Consider the following 6,609-nt stretch of genomic DNA (forward strand, 5'->3'; position numbering starts at 1 on the left):
ATGCATACATAAAATACCATAACATGTAAATTTAAATCACTCATACTGTTAGTTTTAATTTTAATGAAACTGCAAGAAACGTATAATTAAAATAAAACTATGAATAATGCAAGAATTAATGTCGAAAAGAGGATGGTAATTATTTGTTTTAAAGCATATAAAATATGATTAAATATTAAACTGTCCGAGAGATTATGAACTTCTCATTGCCAATGTTGATGATATTACCATGTTTTGGTGGCTTGGTAACATTAATAAAATGTTGGGAATATGCGGTATATTACGGTATTTAGTTACATACTTTGTACCTCGTGGATCGCAAATGCTGCTGAAGTAAGTTCACTCTTTTATCATTCTAGGGGGATAAACATTTGCCTCTACGTTTCATTTGGCTTGATCGCCAATTAAATAGCTTAGAAACTATTTCATATTTAAAGCTAAAATTACGTGTGTGAATAATAATATTCGTATGTCAAAAGCGGCGAGCTGTTAGAATCGTTAGCACGCCGGACGAAATGCTTAGCAGTATTTCGTCTGCCGCTACGTTCTGAGTTCAAATTCCGCCGAGGTCGACTTTGCCTTTCATCCTTTCGGAGTCGATTAAATAAGTACCAGTTACGCACTGGAGTCGATATAATTGACTTAATCCGTTTGTCTGTCCTTGTTTATCCTCCGTGTGTTTAGCCCCATGTGGGTAGTAAAGAAATAGGTGTTTCGTCTACCTTTACGTTCTAAGTTCAAATTCCGCCGAGGTCGACTTTGCCTTTCATCCTTTCGGGGTCTATAAATTAAGTATAGTTGCTGGGTCGATCTAAGCGACTGACCCCCTCGCTCAAAATTTCGGGCCTTCTGCCGAGAGTAGAAAAGAATAATATTCGTATGTCAAATATGATTCCAAAAATTCACGGAAGATGAGTAAATGAAATGGTCAAGAAGATGGTCAACAAAATGCTTGACCCCCAACTCTTGTATCATCTCTTTTTTCAGTACAGACTGCTGCTTCAGGTAATGGTTTCTACTTCTTGTTGACTGACAAAGCGGAATTGTGAATTGGTTAAAACATTAGACTATCAGATGTGATCGTGAGTTAAGTTTCGTGACAGAATATTTCGTGGCGATACTGAATAATAAATGGAATTCATCCTTCCACAAACTGTTGCAAGATAAACACCAAATCTAAAGAGATTTAGAAACATAAAGAGCAGGCGATTTATACCAAGGGATATTTGTTTTTCATACACTAAATGTCATAGAACGTCCCTAATAATTCAGTCTATGTGTACATTGCGTAAACAATGAGAAACTACATGAGAAAATGAGCGACACACTTCGTACGAAAAAAAAATTCTTTTTTACTCTAGGTACAAGGGGAGAGGGGCAGTCGATTAGATCAACCTCAGTACGCAACTGGTACTCAATTTAACGATCCTGAAAGGTTGAAAGGCAAAGTCGACCTCGGCGAAATTTGAACTCAGAACAACATAAACGATAAAAAGTATTATTTACGCCGTGGCTCAGTTTGCTAGAAAAAGTGTCCAAATGTCTCCCAGTTCACGCCTTGTCGTTTTAGAGAAAAGAAGAGATACATTACATATTTTAGATTTTTGGCAAACTGTGACGAGAAGTGGAAACCATAGCACCAATTCATCATCTCTTATTAGGTGTCAAAAAACAAACGCAACAACAAATATTTTACGCAAGCTTACTCCACACCTGTGTGTGTGTGTATGTGTGTGTGTGTGTATGTGGTTGTGTGTCTTTTAACTTTTACTTCTTTCAGTCATTAGACCGCGACCATTCTGGGGTGCCGTCTTGAGGAATTTTAGTCGAACGAATCGATCCCAGTAACTACTCTTTTTAAACCTGTTACTTACTCCATCGGTTCCTTTTGCCGAACTGCTGCGTTACTAGAACGCATGCATATTGTATGTATGTATGTATGTATGATGTATTGTATGATGTATGTGTATGTATGTAGTATGTATGTATGAATGTATATATATATATATATATATATATATATATATATATAATATATAGTAATATACATTTATATATATATATTATATATATAATATAATATATAATATATAATATAATATAGTGTGTCCCAGATGTGACTGATGGGTTTAAATTTTTAACTAACTCCTTAAGATTACAAATAAATGCATGAAATTTTGATACATATAAAGGGCATCAAATGGAAATCAATGCGCACAAGTCAAGTTTTGAAACACTTCCACATCACATATGAAAAATAACATCGATTAAATGGCAGCCATATATAATATATATGTACTGTGGTCAAAGGCTGCGTGACGCTCAATTATGAATAAATAAAATTTAAAAAAATACACATTGTCTACAGGACATCACCAACGAGTTCAAAATACGTAGACACACGATAGAAAAGTACAGGACAAAATACCAAAAGAAAATAACTCCTTATCAGTTATTGGACTGTTTATTACTACCTGTTTGGTGCCTTTATTAATTTTATTACTCCTATTTCGTGCGAAGTCGAAAATGGCTGCCATTTAAGTGATGTCATTTTTCATAAGTGACGTAGAGTGTTGCAAAACTTGACTTGTGCTTACATATGTTTATACGCATATATATTTTTTATGTTTATATATATATATATATTATATATATATATATATAATATATAATATATATATATATATCTTTATATGGTTACATATATATATATATGCATATGCTACAATATATATCCATATATATGTATGTATATATATATGTGTGTGTGTGTGTGTGTTTATATATATATATATATATGTATATATATATATATGTATATACATGCATGCATACATGCATATACATATATACGTATATTATATATATATATATATTATATATATGTATAAACATGCATGCGTACATACATACATATATATATATGTATGTGTATATATATGTGTGTATATATATATATGTATATATATTTGATGTGAATATAAATCTCCCTAATATTTTGATGAGTTCATCATTGACTACAGCTAACGATCAATTTGGATCGCTCATTGAATATACCTCTATAGCTGAGAGGTCAGGTTGATTTTTTTTTATCATTGATTATCTCTCTCTCCGTTTCATTGGTGACTACTAATGTATATCGATTTCACTGGTCAGTTTGACTGATTATCAGGCGCTTCTTAGAGCAATAGGGTTGACTAATATATGGATATATATACTGTGGCAGCATAGGAACACTAGTTCGAGACTAACCACGTGTTACTTATTTCATCTGATTATCGTTTAGCATAAAGCTACTTTTTTATACTGCACTTGGCAAGGTGATTGAGGACATTTTCTTTCAACTATGAGCTTCCTGTTTCAATCTCACTGCATGTCACCTTTGACAAGTGTAGTCTAGCATGAGATAGGGTGGACCAATATATTGTGAACAGAATTTTCGTAATATGCCTATATTTCTGTACATGCATACACACACCCCTACACCCACACATGTATGTACGTGTGCATGAGTGGCTGTGTGGTAAGTAGCTTGCTTACCAACAACATGGTTCCGGGTTCATTTCCACTACGTGGCACTTTCGGCGTCTTATACTATAGCCTCGGGCCGACCAAGCCTTGTGAGTGGATTTGGTAGGCGGAAACTGAAAGAAGTCCGTTGTATATGTATATATATATATATATATATATATATATATATATATATATATATATATATATATATATATGTACGTGTGTGTCTATATTATATGTCTGTGTTTGTCCCCCAACATCGCTTGACAACCGATGCTGGTGTGTTTACATCCCCGTAACTTAGCGTTCGGCAAAAGAGACCGATAGAATAAGTACTAGGTTTCCCAAAAATATGTTCTGGGGTCGATTTTCTCGATTAAAGGTGGTGCTCCATCATGGCCGAAGTCAAATGACTGAAACAAGTAAAAGAATATATGTATACTATATATATATATATATATATATATATATATATAATATATGTATACACACACACACACACACAAACGCACACACACACACACACACACACATATATTGTATCTATTACATGTATATAAGAAATTGCAGGATTCATTGCTAGATGATTTTATTGATACTTAAATACTAACGTCATAATTGTACTCAATATCTTGAGGCAGAGCTAATTAACAGACGTGTACATTTGAACATCTACCTATACTGGAAACGATATTTGCGTGCGAAGTTATCAGCATCGTAAAAATCACTGTTGCTGTTTCAGTTGCCCCATTGACAGAACCTGTAGAGAGTCATCGAATTATATGTGCCGTGTTATAATAATTTCTCAAATTTATTTAACGTTACAGAATAGAATCGTCAGACTTGTAAATTCTTTATTATGGATTACACAAGTACCAATAACTTTTGTTTTCGATTTAATAGACAGTTCTCCTCATAGCAGCATTTCGAAGTTGTAAATATGTAATATTTTCATATCATTACAGGCTGAAGTGACGTAAGCAAAATATATTTAGATTAAAATATATTCCTTTCAATTCTAATTTTTAACGAAGAGTTGGGGCTAATGCAGTTTCGCAGCTCTCCTTGAAATATGTATTTTTTTGAAAACAATTTTTTTCGGATTCCTTTATTTTTGATGTCGGAGATTTACGAATATACAAAAATAAAATGTTTTTTTTAATCTAATCCACACACACACCCTCCAATTAAAATTTTTGATTTTATTTACTTTAAAGAGATCGTAGCGAATTGACGAACAAATGCAAATCGAAATTAAATACATACAAAAACATTAAAGTGAAAAGAATTTGCGTTTTACTTGTTTGTCTTAAATAATCAAAAATAATAATTGAATGTAAATTAAATATACAACAATTTATGAGAAACAAACATTAAAGCTTAATAATTAATGTTATAAAGTTTAATAAGGGGCTCAAATTTCACCCCCTCTCCCAATTTTAAATTTTGAACTTTTCTATCCATTTATTTATTTATCTGTCTATCTATTTATCCCTGTCGTAATCTCCGACATCTGAAACGTAGGAATCCGACGAAATTTTTTCAAAAAAATGCATTTTTCGAGGTGCGATTCTGCATCAACACCGATGAGTTTTATTCAAGCGCGAGCGATAAGTACCAGTTATGTAATGGGGTCTTGTTCACTAAACCTGTCGTGCTTCGAAATGAATTAAATTGTGCCTATGCAGGAAGCAGTTATGATTATCATTATTCTTTTCTACTCTTGGTACAATACCCGAAATTTTGGGGGAGCGGGCCAGTCGATTAGATCGGCCCCAGTACGCAACTGGTACTTAATTTTATCGACTCCGAAAGAATGAAAGGCAAAGTCGACCTCGGCAGAATTTGAACTCAGAACGTAAAGACATGAATTACCGCTAAGCATTTCGCCCGGTGTGCTAACGTTTCTGCCAGCTCGCCGCCTTATGATTATCATTATTAGAACCTGACAACTGTGACGGATAAATTGCTTAGCGGCATTTCTTTCGGCATTTTACCTTTTGAATTCAAATGCCAACGAGATCGACTTTGCATTTGTTCCTTGAGTTCGGGTGTCAATGTAATCGACTTCGTCCTCCTATCATGATTGCTGCTTTTGTACCAGAATTAGAATGAATTATTAGAGCGTATGAGAAGAGCAATCTGGCGAAATGGTTAAAATATAGAAACAAATAATTTTACGGCAATACTTCAGGTTCTTTGAATTCTGAATTCAAATATAGGAAAGGTCAACTTTGCATGTCATTCTTTGAGGATTAATAAAATAATGTGCCAATTAAGTACTAGAGTTGATGGTATATATTAAATCCCCACGCAAAATTGCTGGACTTATGCTTAAAGCAGAAATCATTATTTGATACTTGGATTGTGAATGCGCAGTTTGGCGATTTACGGTCATCTCCGGTGTCGATGGCACTAATGTTTTTCCTAAAATAAGTTTCGAATATTTTCCTTGCTTTATAGAGGATGGAGATTAATTTTCATAAGCTCATTTTATTCTCAGAGATGTACTGTCTATGCTAATCTTACCATGAATTCCACACTGTAAAAGAAACAGAACAACACGCAGACTATAAGTAACCAGAAGGATCTTAATGTTACTATGTTGTAAACAAAATCACTTAGAACAGTGTGAGTGTTTTTGAACCTTGTTTATAGGTTTATGTCATGTTTAAAATTGATGTCCAAATCTAAATTCATGCTCAGTTTCAAGATCGAAGCATTAAGGTACTAAATTATATCCCTTTCTGCGTTGGATTCAAGTACTCCTAGATTTTGACTTTGACACCGTCTGGAGAGGGCCAAAATCTGCTCCAAACAATCAAGCTGAAATTTGCAGTCTTTTGCTTATGACAGTAATCCATGTTGTCATTGTGAGGACAATGGATGTCGAAATAGCTATACTGCCGGAATAAATGCCTTGTAGTACATAGCTCGGGTCTTTCACTTCTAAGTTTAAATCCTGCTGGGTTGGACTTTGTCTAACAGAAGTGATGAAATAAGTACCAGTTGAGTAACAGTCTATTCAACCATGCAGCGAAGACTTTATTTCACTGATGAGGTTATAGTAAGACATAAACATGTCCAGAATTGTTC

At 33.8% G+C, this 6,609-nt stretch overlaps 1 long non-coding RNA gene across 1 annotated transcript; it reads left to right on the forward strand.

Moving 5' to 3' along the window:
* The first annotated feature begins 492 nt into the window (after positions 1-492).
* Positions 493-866, forward strand: LOC118763488. The gene is made up of 2 exons (XR_004999247.1): positions 493-525; positions 710-866. It is a non-coding gene; the product is annotated as an uncharacterized LOC118763488 (long non-coding RNA).
* Positions 867-6,609: the final 5,743 nt, after the last annotated feature.

Source organism: Octopus sinensis, linkage group LG5, assembly GCF_006345805.1.
Source record: "Octopus sinensis linkage group LG5, ASM634580v1, whole genome shotgun sequence".
Taxonomy (NCBI): domain Eukaryota; kingdom Metazoa; phylum Mollusca; class Cephalopoda; order Octopoda; family Octopodidae; genus Octopus; species Octopus sinensis.